Source organism: Lissotriton vulgaris, chromosome 4_1, assembly GCF_964263255.1.
Source record: "Lissotriton vulgaris chromosome 4_1, aLisVul1.2, whole genome shotgun sequence".
NCBI classification, from domain to species: domain Eukaryota; kingdom Metazoa; phylum Chordata; class Amphibia; order Caudata; family Salamandridae; genus Lissotriton; species Lissotriton vulgaris.
Window position 1 is genome coordinate 548240913 of NC_141691.1, and position 15862 is coordinate 548256774.

Sequence of the window (15862 nt, forward strand, 5' to 3'; positions counted from 1 at the left end):
CGTGTGCCATTAGAAGAATACTGTCTAGACAAACAATCAAACGTATTCCTCTCATGTGAAGGTAACCTATTATCGGCTTCATGATCTTGGTGAAACATAAAGGGGCGGACACTAGTCTAAAAGGGAGGTTTGTGATTTCATACCACTGATCATTCCATCTTAACCATTAAAACTTCCTGTGTGGCAGGAAAATGGTATTGCAAGATACGCATCTGAGAACAAGACGGGCCACCTAATCGTTGTTTTGAAATAGGTATTTGAGCAAATGGATGCCATTCATCTTGAAATGTAGGTTGAGAACCCAACCATTGAACTCTTTCCGATTCAGCACTAACTGGCACCTCCACCCTTCTTTCTCCGAAGAAAAATATTGCTTCAAAAACTTGTTTTATAAGGCAGAGTTAGACACATAGATTTTGTCTGTAGCAAATGTTTAATCTCTACCTTTATAAAATTATGTTGTTGATGGGAAAAAGTGAGCTGAAGGGGAATCACATGTTGACACATGATGACTTGAAACCCTGTATAGTTTCTAACACCCATGCATTGTTGTCAATGGATTTTAGCTTTGAAAGAACAGCCACATACTGCCCATCAAAGCCACCTGCGCTACTTGAATAACATTAGCCTTCATTATTGGGTCCTGCTTTGAACTGTCTGGCCCTGTAGTATCCCCCTTGACCATATCTGTCTTGGCTATCACAGGACCGAAGGGGGAAGAATGCTTCTCTGATAGAGTCAAACCAACTGCCTCATCTGCGGTATGTGGACCCTCTCTGAGGACCTTGGTAAAAGGAATGTCCTGAAGATCATCTTCTAGATCGTCTGGCCCTTCCAAAAACTTTCTTCAAAGAGGCCTGGGTTTTATCTAGGACCATAAGTGTATTCACAAATTTCTACTAGTCCTTTACAAATAATTTGCAGAATGGGAGCCCATTAGCCACCAGTCCGGCCTCTACAGTGGTAAGCTTGGTCAGCTTTCAGATCTATCTGCATAAGAATTAATCTTCAGCGCTCTATAGACAACGGACAGATGGTATTTACAAGATGCATCTATTGGTGCACCAGAATCTTTGGAGTAAACTTGTGGACAGTGGGCCACGAAGGTCTTAGACCTAATCTTGACAGGCCCTCCAGAACCTGTTGATTTCTTTTTTAGTATCCCTAGAGATATTTTTAAAGAATGTTGCCATATTAGGACCCAGTTTTTGCGTTACTGACACTTTGTTGAGTAGATCAGGCCAACAGTATTCGGCCCTAAGAGTGCTGCGTACTTCCATGTCATAACCTTTACGCAATTCCGAGTGAACATATAAGGGATCGCAATCAGATGAGCATGGATAGATGTTGTTTGGGCTAAATGAAAGACAGTTCAAATAATCTGGATATGTCGCCTTAGACATAGCCACTTTCGTACAGGATAGACCCATTTCCCATCTTTTGGGATTAGTTGTGGAGTACGCTTGGGAATCCTTCGAGTGGGAGGAATGATTCAACAAAATGTCTGAATCATTGTCATCCTGGTGTGGTACGAAGTTGGCCCATTAGTTGATGGTTCCAGGGATGAGAATTCATGGCCCACACTGTAGATTTTTAGAAGTTTTTCCAGTGCAGTCGAATTCAGTCATATTTGATTTTGTTTTGCCTTTACATTTTTTAGGTTCTATCCTAGTGGGTTGAGCTTCGGGGATCGCGAAAACGTCATTCAAGGGAATGTTCTGCACATACCTTCTCAACAGCCTGGTAAAGGTTTAGAATGCATCCGCCAAGGCCTTATTTACAGACTGGAGCTGAGAATTGTCTTGTGGCTCCACCAGGCTTGTCTCCATGTAGTAATAATTTTCACCGAATTCCTCATAGGCATCTGCCCCAAAAAGGACTGGACTCTACCATTATTCACATTGAGATGCCAATATAAATTCAAATAAATGAAAGGAATCACACCCCGTTGGTCCATTGGGTAATTCAATAATGGGAAGTACTGAAGTACTCAATAGGGGGAGCTACTCTAGGCAATAAATCAGAAATCAACAAATGATGTTACAGGAGTTCAGTTATATGCTTGATCCTCAGGTCAAATCTGTATTCTTTCATTATACACCCTCAGGAATCCTACTACAACATACGGAATATTTAATCCCACGGGCTTGTGTAATTAACACCACATGGCAAGACTGCTTGGATTGCTTTGGTGGCATGTGAGCAGCGTGATTTGGGATCTGGCCATAGAGAGAGTTGTGCGATTCAGCGTGGAAACAGAGGACTAAGTATGCTGGTCTGACCTGTGTTTACCTGCAATACAAGCATGCAAAATACGTTAATCACCCTTCCAAAATTTCTATAAACTGTCACAATCGCTTAACACCACATATAACATACATAGGAAGAAGGGAGAGTGACATAACTTATCTTTGGCTTTCAACAGCAAAGAAAGAGTGTAGGAAAGTGCCCTTTTGGTATGATCACCCCGTCCCACTTTTTGCTCCACATGCTGATGGCTATGACTCTGGTAGTGGACTGGAGTTAGCTTCCCAAACCCCAGTGCCCTCTCCTAAAAGTTATGTCCAACTTGGTAATCCCAAATTCAGCTTTACCCCCTCACATGTCCTTAGCATATGGCACCAGGGGTACCCAAGGCATGGGTGGTAAAGGGGACCCCAGGGCTGCAGCATGGTTTTATGCCACCATGAGTGACCCAAGTAAACTAGTGGCAGCAGGCCTGCAATTGCCGACTTCAGGAGCAGTGCAAACTGCTTGTACTCGACTGTGCCTTCACCATGTATGGCACAGTCAACTACACTATATCTAATATATGCATTATAATAAAGTCTATATGTCCCTATAGTGGTGTTCACCCATTGGAAAGCACTATACGTGTCAGCCGTCCATAGGATAGCATGGGCTGCCACCCAGCATTCTCGAGATTGCAGCTCCCTTATGGTACTTCTGAAATATGTCATGTTTGGTAAAAAGCAGTGTGCCTTCTCACCCCTGACATAAATCTTGTGCCCTGGATAATGTGACATGCACCCAGGTGGCTACCTTAAATGTTGCCCACTTGGTTGCTCCAACTTCTCAATGATCTGGCTGGTAAGCCCGCATTTCCAGCGCCTGCTGCCACCAAGACAAGATTCTGACCTCCTGCCAGGCACTGTGAACAACTCCCAGGAACCAGGAACAAAGATGTCGGCAGGAAGGAAGTCACACCTTCCTCCTCCCAAGCAGGCTGGTAAAGTGGCACATCAAGGCAGTGAGCTTCAAAGGCAACACAGCTCCTAATATGCATCAGGGCTGACTCCCAGAGGAGGAAACATTTGCATCTGGCACATATACACCCAGGCAGGTGGTAAATTAGTTAGTCAAGGAAGTGTTTACTCCCTGATGGCTAGCCACACCTCCAGGGTAAGCAGTCTGGGTTGTACACTAAATTTAGATTTCTACCATGTTTAAAAGTGGCAGAATAGATGGCTCTGGGTAGAAAAGGTGACCTACACTCCCCAGATGTGGCCACCTCAGAGGGCGAACTAGCTGTAGGGACAAGCTACCCATTGGCTACTAGCTCCCACAGCCCTAACTATGCCAAATCTAGGATTTAAGGGACCACTCTGACACCTGAACATCAGATCTGAACAACTTGCAACAAGGAAGGACCAACAAGAGATCTGTCACAGCGACAACAGGACTTTGCCCACAGCGCCAAAGCAAAGGAGCGATACTTTGTATCTGTGGCAACAGACATAGAACTGAGTGATCGAGCCTCGTCCTTAGCTAAAACTTGTCATTCCCTGACAGAGGGACCCATGTGGAAGAATAAAGCACCTCAGACTCCCCTTTTCCCCTGCAAACTGCAGGTAAAACAACACTCTGGATCCTAAGATGCTCTGGCCATCGGCCTCTCTGAGGGATCGCCCAAATCCAGATGATCTAATGCATTCTAGGAACTGTAGTCCAGTGTTCCACAAAGTTGCAGGAAGCTACTGTATTCCCCCTGGATCACCAGAGTTACTTTCTGCTCCATTAACCACTGCCAAGGCTTGTTGGTCACCAGTCTGCTAATTGACCCCTTTACTTGGCTCTGCATTAAGAGGGAATTCCATCTGACCTTCCACCGACTTCACCTACCTCACCATTGTCTTTTTATACCTTTATCCTCGCAGCACCTTTACAGTGGGAAAAGCAGCTCCCGTTTAGCATCAGGGACAGCCAGGAGAACACTGCACCTGGGCTCTACGGGCCAGGTAAAACTCAAAGGGCTGTTGTGGCTTGGTCCTGGGACCCGCATCACCTTTACGCTGCAAGGGTACAACACAACTCAACCTGCAAATGATTGATTGTCACAACAGTTTTTTCCCATTGACCACAATGTTACATTTTCGCTGTATTAGTTTGCGTTGATTTTCCATTACTTCTAAAATCAATAACTCTGGTTGTATGAGTGCAATTCCATTCAATTTGGAGTCTAAATGAAGATAAAAATACACTTTATTTTTATAAATTGGTGTTGGATTTCTGTCAAGTCAGGTCAATTACTTATTGTTCATGTTCGTATTCTGAAAAGCTTTACACATGTCCCTCTAGCAAAGTCTGACTGCTCGACCAGGACTGAAAAGGATTTATCAGTGTGAATTCAAGGACCATCTTTGGGGTATCCTTATAGTATTATATGGTGAGGACTACTCCCCATGCCACATAATGCCCCACTTTCCCAAAAAGAGGCACTAAGATTGTTTTAAAGTCTGTTTCATGGGGAAGTGATATGGTGAATGGTGCAATGGACAGTGACTCATACAAACGTGTCATGGGAAATGTAGTTTTTGTGTTTTACTGTTTGATTGGCTGCTGTGAATTTTACAATAAAGAAAAAGCAGCATCAACAAAGCCTCCGATCCTATTTTAATTTAATTTACATTTGCACATAGCTCCGTGAACCCTTCCTTCTAAGTCTAAACATTTTGGACAGAGGAACCCAAATATGTTGATGCTCAGCTACCCATGAATCTTTAAGATGGCTCACCAATTGCCTCACCTTGGTATAAAGTACCTGCCATAGATTACAGGCTGAGTGCATTTCCGCTTCCACCTGTATGGCAAACTGTGCTTAGTGATCATGAAGCTGTGAAGACCATGAAGGCAAAATGATGTCCATGATAGACATTTTTGCCTCCAGAAATATTGCCTCTGAGTGGGCATAAGCAAAAGCAGGAACACAACCTGGCAGGATTCCTCTCACATTTTTCACTACCCCTCTAGTCTTTGAAGCCATCCAGACAGGCACTATAAGATAAGGATGTCCTCATTTGGCCATCTGTGCTGATTCAACAGTCACAGATGTAGCAGGGTTCCATTTTCTGGATAATTCTTCCAGAACATGGCCTGGGAATAGGCTTTATAGACCCCCTGGCAATAAGGGCTTTGTCAATGTACCAACCAGAGACAGTAAGCCAGTTGGAAAGCAACCAAACAACAATCAGTACTATGCACATGGTATGTGCTTCTGGTAACAATCATTTCATGAGATATCACAAGAACAGTTTGTGGATTCCAAACTATTTTTCCATATGAAAAGGCACACTGAAGACCACTAGGAAATCAGGGACATATTTTAAAGATGTATTTTAAAATTAAAACTCTGACCCCGCGCACACAATATGAATAGTATTACAAAATTCTAAAATATAGTGACGGACAAATTAACTTATAGAAATAACACCAAATTCTAGTATAACATAGTGGTAAAACAGTAAGAATCTGGTCCATTGAAAGTGCTAGGCCCATCCTCATCCCTTTGGCTAACTAAACTCTCTATAGCACCAAAGTGAAAAGCCTAATTCTGAGTTTCAAAGAGGGTTCATACCAGCATACCTCCTCTGAAAAATTAAGCCAATGTTCAGTGAAATATCAATGGCTGCTATTTTAGTCTGTGTTTAAAGGAAGACCGAAAAGCCCACAGAGTGAAGGTTATGTGTACCTCCCAGTACCCTTCAGCAAAGGAAGATGATCAAATTATGTATGGCCACTGTCCAGAGTCACTGGCATGAAGTCACGGCTCTCTTTCCATACCCTGTTCTTATTTTATATAAATTGTCTATTTATTGTTGAATGCTTCAGAATAAACAATTAGCAGAAGAAGGATTTGACATCATTTCACTAACTTATATTTTATGAAACTGGACTTTTGTACCATTGAAAACAATCACTAGAACAATAGATTTGGTTCATATGAAAAAAAACATGAACATATCCAATCTGAGTTAATTATCACACGGCAATGAATAGTAGAATGAATAAATGTGCATTTTATGTTTCCACATTTGTATCTCATAACCAGAAATCTAATTAAAAAACTGGTAACACGTAAAAGGAAAAAACATGATAATCATAACAGCTGAACTCTTTTCTTCCCAGCGCTGGAGAGCTTGGTGGATGGAGAAATGTTGAGAAAGCAGTCATTAGCATGGTTTATTATGCATTCATCCTACTGTTCTTTGTAAAGAAAGGGAAAATAAAAGGACTATATTTTGTACATAAAAGGGATGACCACACAATAACATAGAACATTTTAGGAAAAAACATCAGTACAAATTGTTTCCCTTATCTGAGTCATTATCTCAGGGGGATAGAGTTCAATGACTTATACATTGGCAGAGTGACACTCTTCACATATTGTGAGACCACACACAGCTCAAACAAGATTTTGGTATGACGATGATCTTTCCACAAAAACATAGGGCCTGATTTGGATCTTGGCGGACAGGTTACTCCATCACAATAGTGACAGATATCCCGTCTGCCATAATATAAATTCCATAGGATATAATGGCATTTATTTTTCGGCGGACAAGATGCAACCCGTCCGCCAAGATGTAAATCAGGACTAAAGTCTTTTAATACCATGGGAAATAAGTACATGACAAAATGGAAAAATTAAGTAATAAACAGAATGGGCTTTAAGGAGTGTGCCAGTCTGTGGGAATTGTTCGTCTTTTGTTTATTTTTCTCATGGTCGCTGTCACCTGTACGCATGTGAAGGGTCCAGGATCATTTAAACATCATCTCATCCTTATGTCCATGGAGCAGTTTAAAAATGTTTTAAAATGCCATTGCTGCATCCTATCACTTTACAGTCATTATGAACATTTTATTTTGTAATAAACACTGTCCATGGAAATTTCATATTCTATGTCTACACCATGTCTACGATCATATATTTGGCCTTAAATGGCTTTTTAGGGCCACCTATATCATGGTTTTAACTGTTTGCGAAGGCCACGTCATTATTTTTGTAATAGCTGATTCATTTTTTGTAATTATTGAGAAACAATGTACTTAACAAGCAATACATTTAATACCCATTTTAATTGTATGGTTCTAGTTCATATATTCATCCATTCATCTGAACAGAAGATACTTGGGAGGAAGCAGTACAGCTTTAGATATTCACAAGTGTGCAAGGGAATACTCCTATTATTTCTCTCATCTTACATAACGATAATACAATTTATTTTTCTCAAATTAAGCGCCCAGAATGATATCCCTTACTGTCACAGCCCTCTCAGTGAGAGACATCAGGACTTTGATAACATTCAATCTAGCAGATCAGCATGGTTCCGAGGTGAGCCATACAAGAAAATCTAAGGTTGCTTGTGTCATAACATTATTTCCCAGCAGAGACTTAACTAAGCATTTATTTACAAACAACTCTACAAAGTGAACAAACATAGATGAAGAACAAACATGAATGGATATCAACTCTATTGAAATAATGACCCTCGTTATGGCATTCATTTGATGCTATAGGGTCAGGGATAGGGATTCTAAAATTGCACCATATGTAATATGTTACTGTTATAATCTCCCACCTTAGTTGTATTTCATCTAGGTGAGTTCTTCTAAGTCACGTCCAATGGTATATTCTGTCCTCCCTGTGTTTTTGGGACATTGGTTCTTCTTTAGAACCCCAGGGAGTGCGCCTTAGAATGTTGAACAGTGTGGCTGAAGGAAGTTGGACATGGCTGTTGGGAATCTATGCTGTACAAAATAAACCCACGTTTGAACTTCGTGAATTCTTTTGGTTACTGTTTACTTCAATTGGCGACGATTGAGGACTGCAGTGCAGGGGGCAGCCAGGAATCCCACCCCTGTTAATTTCTGCCTGTCCATTACCCCCTACCCTCTGGTGTACTGGAACTGCTATCCAGAGTACTTCGACATGACATGCTCCTGGTATCTTACCTTCAAGAGCGTTTAGAGAGATTCCTGTGCTTTTCTTCAGTCTTATTTCTCTCATCACTGCTACTTGCTTCGGGAGTCTGTTCAAGCAGCTGTGTATTCTCTTTCTGTTCCAGTGTTGTCTTCGTCAGCTGATGTGAAATGCAGTTCTGCTTGACGAGAGTGGCTGAGGAGAGAGGTGGCTGCAGGTTTTTCCTTGGTTCCAGTGTCGTCTACATCGGCTAAGGTGAGATGTGGCTGCACTTCTCCAGAGAGGTGTCTGTAGCAAATATGAACCAAACTTCACCATTCTTGAATGAAGAAGGTGAACCTGATATTCCTTGGGATAGATGAGGTAAAATATTCTATTCTTATTTAATTGTTATTGCGGGTGAAAAATTTCCCTCTGTAAGAAACCAACACATTTTGTTACATAATTTGGGGATCCAAGGAAGGAAAGTTTATGAAGATCTATCTAACAATTAGTTGGGGGAAGGAGAAGGGGAGGAGGGTGTATTCACTACTACTGCAAAAAACAATGTGGTGCACATTTAAAGGATAGGGTAAACGGGGTACTAGAAAGGCACACTTCTTTTTGAAGGATGCAAGGAAAGAATGAACAAGTTACCTCATATGTAGCTGCTTTGAGAGGGTTATAAGCAACATGTGAGTTTGGAGTCTTAACGGATTCTTTGATTAGGGATTAATTAGTTTGTTGTACCAATGACCACAAGGTACAAGAAAGATCATTAACTCAAAATCCTGACCAACAGTAAGCAGTAATGATAGCATACAGCTTTTTGTGTAAAAGAAATAAAAGTAAATAAGGAGGGCAATAGTGAAGAGTAGGATGTAAGTGTTTTAAATGATGATAACAAAGTTCTTAGAGTGCCAAATACTCAGCTATGGGTTAAATCCAAGTCAGGGAAGGAGAATGTTAAATGTTATAGATGCGGGAATATTAATCATCTGGCTAATTTACCCTAAGTGTCCTTCTAGAGGGGGTAATTGTAGAAAGGGCAACAGAACAGGACATTTTGCTAAAATGTATAAGTCAAAAGATTTTGGAAAAGAAGTACATGTTGTTCAGGCAGAATCTGATTTAGTTTCTAAAGAAACAAATTCATTTTTCAAGTACACAGTCGAGGAGGAAGAAATGGTCAAATATCCTGTTTGTGAAATTCAACTGGATGAAAGGAATGTAAGTGCTTTTGCAGCTTCATGTTCTCCATACACTCTAATTGACAAGGAAACATTTCGTGAAATGATCAGTGAGAATAAGTGTACTTTGGAGGAGCCAGACATACATCCAGGGGGATATAACAAGGATCCTATTCCTTTGAGTGGTATGGCAAGTATGCGTATCACATTCAAAGACAGACATACCACAAGTAATATTTATATTACAGAGAAGAGGTGTAATTTACTAGGATGAAAACACCTGAGAGGTTTAGGTATTACTTTAGACCCCAATAATGAGGTACAAGGTTTGCTTATAGACAGGACCTTAGTGGGGGTGGATGTGTGTGAATAATTTCCTGAAGTGTTCACTGAGAAGATAGGAATTTTAAAAAACGATGTAAATAAGAATGAACTCAAAACTGATGCGGTTTCGGTAGTACATAAAACAAGATCCATAACTTTACTTATGCAGGAACCATTGAAAAAGGAGCTTGAGAAATTGGAGGGTCAATGTATAATTAAAGCTGTAGAATGATCACAATGCTGACTATTATACATGGTGCTAAATACTTTTCGACATTGGACCTTTCTTCCGCATATCATCAGGTTGCTCTATATCCGGACTCACAGGTACTCACAGCTTTTACCACTCCATTTTGCACATACAAGTGCTTAAGGATGCCGTTTGGTCTTGCTTCTGCTGTAGCAGCATTCCAGAGAATTATGCAACATGTCTTGAAGGGAGTGGATAAGACCATGTTTCCAAGATGATATTCTTATTTATGGGTCCAATGAGGAGGAACACAATAGCAACTTGAGGAGAGTGTGTGAAAAACTCAAGGAGGCGGATCTTACCATAAAGAAAATTAAATGTGAAATAGGTTTAGCAACTGTAGATTTTCTAGGACACACACTTTCCAGTGAAGGGATAAAACCAAAAATGGATTTCATAGAATCGGTTATTAAAGGCCCTATTCCCAAAATAAAGATGAGATCAAATCATTTTTGGGCTTAGGCGAATACATGCCAAAAATGTATCAGGAATTATTCTGCATTAGTAGAACCTATTAGATATCTATGGGAAGAAAAACACACAGTTTGAATGGTTACGTGCCCATACCCTTACATTTAATGAAATTAAGAAAGTCATTGCAGCAGCAGCTGTATTGGCAATTTTGATAGTGCTAGAGATACATTCCTTACTACAGATGCAAGTAACAATAGCCTAGGAGCCACTTTGTCCCAAGTGGAAGGAGGGAAAGAAAGGATTATACCTTTCTCCTCCAGGACATTGAAGGGAGCAGAATTTAACTATTCCACCATCGAAAAGGAGGCCCTTTATGTTTTTGGGCCACTAATCACTTTAAATATTTTTTGTGGGGTGTACCTTTTGTGCAAAGGACAGATCATAAACCCCTTCTAGCACTATTTTCTACAAAAGATATTGAGAAAACTACACCCAGAATAAGTAAAAGGCTAATATATTTGCAACGTTTTAATTTCAAGGTTGAGTATGTACCAGGCATCAAAAATCATGTGCTTGATTTTCTCTCCCATCTTCTCATTGATAAACAGAAGGAAGACATAGAACAATATGCTGTTTTGCAAGTTGCCATTTTGAAAGAGGATTGGGAAAGCCACATGTCAGATGATGTATCATTAAAGTTGGTCAGAGAAAAGTTTTATAAGGGGTAGCCCAAGGGATGTGGAGACCTCCCTGTGGAGATAAAACCATACTGGAATGTGAGAGAAGAGCTGTCCATAGAAGGTAATAATATTTTTAAATCAAAGTTATTCCCCCAGAAAAACTGAGAAGACACATTTGTGAGATAGCTCATAAGGGCCATTTAGGTAGGAACCTTACTAAAAGCAAACTTCGTTCTGGATATTGGTTCCCATACATGGATACTATGGTAGAATAGTTAGTGAAAGACGGTCATGCTTGTGGGACAAGTCTAAAAGCATGAGGAAAACACCATTGGAACCTGTGGAAATTCCCATCAAAGCCTGGCATAAGCTATGTTTTGATATAATTGGGTCTTTACAAATATCTGGTTTGCATGAGAGATTTTATTTTAGTTTTGGTTGATTACTTTTCTAAATGGACTACTGTTAAATTTGTTAATAAGGTGGACACAAAAACAATCACATGTTTTCTTTTTCACCAATGAAGGAATTTCCCGAACTCTTATTACAAACAATGGAGTCCAACTAGTGCCATAAGAAATGAAGGACTTTCTAGTCAGTCTGGCCATCAAGTATATTTCTACTCCTCTATATTGCCCCCGTGCAAATGGTTTAGTGGAGTGTTGTAACAGAATGATCATGACGCTTTGCAATTGGCCATGGTCTCTTCTAAGCCGATAATTCAGTTGATTAAAGATATGCTGTGGTCTTATCACATCACACCTAACAGTGTGACAGGTCAATCAATCAATCAATCAAACACATTTATAGAGCGCACTACTTACCCGTAGGGTCTCAAGGCGCTGGGGGGAGGGGGGTGCCGCTACTGCTCGAACAGCCAGGTCTTCAGCTTCTTCCTGAAGGAGAGGTGGTCTTGGGTCAGGCGCAGGTCGGTCGGGAGGGAGTTCCAGGTCTTGGCGGCCAGGTAGGAGAAGGACCTTCCTCCTGTAGTCGCTCTTCGGATGCGGGGGACAGCGGCGAGGGCGTGGTTGGCTGATCGGAGGTGGCGTTTGGGAGCGTAGAAGTTGATTCGGTTGTTGAGGTAGCTCGGGCCTTGGTCGTGTAGGGCTTTGTGTGCGTGGGTGAGGAGGCGGAAGGTGATTCCTTTGTTGACGGGGAGCCAATGCAGGTCTCTCAGATGTCCGGAGATGTGGCTGGTTCGTGGGGTTTGTCGAGGATGAGTCTGGCTGAGGCGTTCTGGATCCGCTGGAGTCTCTTCTGGAGCTTGGCGGTGGTACCGGCGTAGAGGGCGTTGCCGTAGTCCAGTCGACTAGTGACGAGGGCCTGGGTGACGGTCTTCCTGGTCTCGGTGGGGATCCACCAGAAGATCTTCCGTAGCATGCGTAGGATGTTGAAGCACGCCGAGGAGACGTTGTTGACTTGCCTGGTCATGGAGAGGGAGGAGTCCAGGATGAAGCCCAGGTTGCGTGCGTGGTCTGTCGGTTTGGGTGCGGTGTGCGGTGCCCAGGGCGGGAAGCCACCAGGAGTCGTCCCAGGCAGAGGGTGAAGAGACCAGGATGAGGACCTCCGTCTTGTCTGAGTTCAGTTTTAGGCGGCTGGTCGTCATCCACTCGGCTACCTCTTTCATCCCTTCGTGCAGGTTGGCTCTGGCGGCGGCGGGGTCGTTGGTCAGGGAGAGGATCAGCTGGGTGTCGTCGGCGTAGGAGATTATGCTGAGGTTGTGTTGGCGTGCGATGGCCGCGAGGGGGCTCATGTAGACGTTGAAGAGGGTGGGGCTCAGCGAGGATCCTTGAGGGACGCCGCAGATGACTTCGGTGGCCTCTGACTTGTACGGTGGTAGGCGGACTCTCTGTGTTCTTCCGTCGAGGAAGGAGATGATCCATTCCAGAGCCTTCTCCTGGATTCCGACGTTGCTGAGGCGCTGTACTAGGGTGCGGTGGCAGACAGTGTCGAATGCCGCGGAGAGGTCTAGGAGGATGAGGGCCGCTGTTTCTCCGTTGTCCATCAGGGCTCGGATGTCATCGGTGGCGGCGATGAGGGCGGTCTCGGTGCTGTGGTTGGCTCGGAAGCCAGACTGTGAGGGGTCGAGGGATCCATTCGTCTCAAGGAAGGCGGCCAGCTGCTTGTTGACGGTCTTCTCGATGACTTTGGCTGGAAACGGGAGGAGCGAGATGGGGCGGTAATTCTTGAGTTCGGTGGGGTCCGCTGTGGGTTTCTTGAGTAGAGCGCTGAGTTCGGCGTGCTTCCAGCTCTCAGGGAAGGTGGCGGTGTCGAAGGATGTGTTGATGATGTCTCGCAGGTGGGGTGCGATGACAGCGTCGGCCTTGTTGAAGACGTGGTGAGGGCAGGGGTCGGTCGGAGATCCGGAGTGGATGGAGTTCATCGTGCGGATGGTGTCTTCGGTGCTGATCGGAGTCCAGGCGTGGAGGGTGGGGGTGGGGGGTGGTTGTTCGGTCGTGGTGTGTGTTGGTTGGTTGTTGAAGCTGTTGTGTATGTCCGCGATCTTGTTGTGGAAGTATGAGGCGAGGGAGTTGCAGAGGTCTTGCGATGGGGTGATGTCGTTGTTTCCTGCGCTGGGGTTGGATAGCTCTTTCACGATGTTGAAGAGTTCCTTGCAGTTGTGTGCGTTGTTGTCCAGCCGGTCCTTGAATGCAGTTTTCTTGGCGGCGCGGATCAGCTGGTGGTGCTTCCGGGTGGCAAGCTTGAAGGTGGTCATGTTGTCCGGTGTTGGTTCCCTTCTCCAGACTTTCTCGAGGGCTCGGCAGTTCTTCTTGGAGCTCTTGAGTTCGTCGGTGAACCATGGGGCTTTCTTGCTGCCGGGTCTGCTGGGCGGGGTCCTCAGCGGGGCGAGCTCGTCCGCGCAGTTGCTGATCCACTTCGTGAGGTTGTCGGCGGCCTGGCTGGGGTTCGCTGAGCTGGCAGGAGGGTGCTGGCTCAGGGAGGTGGCGAGCTGGTCGGCTGTGATCTTGTTCCAGCTTCTGCGGGCAGCCTGTTGCTGGTGGTGGTGGGTCGTCGTTCTTTTGAAGGTGAAGTGGACGCAGCTGTGGTCCGTCCATTGAAGCTCTGTGGTGTGGCTGAAGTCGATGTCTGTGCTGGATGAGAAGACTGCGTCGAGTGTGTGTCCGGCGAGGTGGGTGGGGGTGGACACCAGCTGCTTGAGTCCAAGATTGGCGAGGTTGTCGAGCAGGGTGCTGGTGTTGCGGTCGTTGTTGTTCTCCAGGTGGAAGTTGAGGTCCCCCAGGAGGATGTAGTCAGCGGAGGGGAGGGCATGCGGGCTGACGAAGTCGGCGATGTCCTCGCTGAATTGGGTGCGTGGTCCCGGAGGTCGGTAGATCAGGGTGCCTCTGAGGGTGGTCTTCGGGTCGGTGTGGATCTGGAAATGCAGGTGTTCGGCGGTGGTCAGGGTGTTGTCGGTGCTGGTCGTGAGACGGATGGTGTTCCTGTGGATGATGGCGATGCCTCCTCCCATCTGGTTGGCGGTGCGATCCCTCCGGGTGATCTTGTAGCCCTCTGGGATGGCGATGGCGATGTCGGGAGCTGAAGAGGCGTTCATCCAGGTCTCCGTGAGGAAGGCAACGTCTGGAGCTGTTGTGTCGAGGAGGTTCCAGAGTTCGATGGCGTGTCTGTGGACGGAGCGGGTGTTGAGCAGGATGCACTTGAGGTGGGTGCTGCTGGTGTTCGACTTGGCGGGTGCTGGTGCGAGGCAGGTCCGGATGCAGGTGAACTTGCAGGCGTGGCAGCTGAAGGGTCCGTGGGTGCGTCGTAGTGTGGCTTTGTAGCATCCTGGGGGTCGACCGGCGTTGAGTGCGCTGAGGTTGGCGGCGGTGTACGTCATGCGGGTCGGTCGGGGTCCTCGTGGGCCAGGGGTCCTGGCGCTGGGCGCGGTCCGGTCGCGGACGTGCGCAGACGGGCTTACCTTTGGCGCGCCTTCGGCGCACAATCGGCGCGCCCGCAGCGCGTGACCGCTGCGCGTTCGCACGGTCGCCATATATGGCGAAGTGCGCAGGGGGGCGGAGCAGCTGGGAGGCTGGAGCGGGGAGGGTACAGAAGGAAAAAAGGGCCGGGGTTAGCGGCGGTGGCGGGAAGCGGGGAGCGGGGAGGGAAGGCGAAGGCTAGTCGCAGGCAGCAAAAACACGAGATACAGAAGTCAAAAACACAACTATACAAACAATTCTAAGCAATAAGACAGCAGGGGCACAGGGAGAGAAGCGGACCACGCTGCTCGAAGGAGGGGACGTGGCCACGCGGCGGCAGCCGGGCAACGAGGCACAAATGCGGGGAGGCACACGCAGCAGCTGGTGGCCGTGCGGCGCGGGGGTGTCCTAGAACTAGGTCACACTCACCTGCGTCGCACGGTCGCCATATATGGCCAAGTGCGCGGGGGGGCGGAGCAGCTGGGAGGCGGGAGGGGGGAGGGTACAGAAGGAAAAAAGGGGCTGGGTTAGCGGCGGTGTCGGGAAGCGGGGAGGGGGAGGGAAGGCGAAGGCTAGTCGCAGGCAGCAAAAACACGAGATACAGAAGTCAAAAACACAACTATACAAACAATTCTAAGCAATAAGACAGCAGGGGCACAGGGAGAGAAGCGGACCACGCTGCTCGAAGGAGGGGGCGTGGCCACGCGGCGGCAGCCGGGCAACGAGGCACAAATGCGGGGAGGCACACGCAGCAGCTGGTGGCCGTGCGGCGCGGGGGTGTCCTAGAACTAGGTCACACTCACCTGCGTCGCACGGTCGCCATATATGGCCAAGTGCGCGGGGGGCGGGCTGGGAGGCGGGAGCGGGGAGGGTACAGAAGGGAAAAAGGGGCGGGGTTAGCGGCCGTGGCG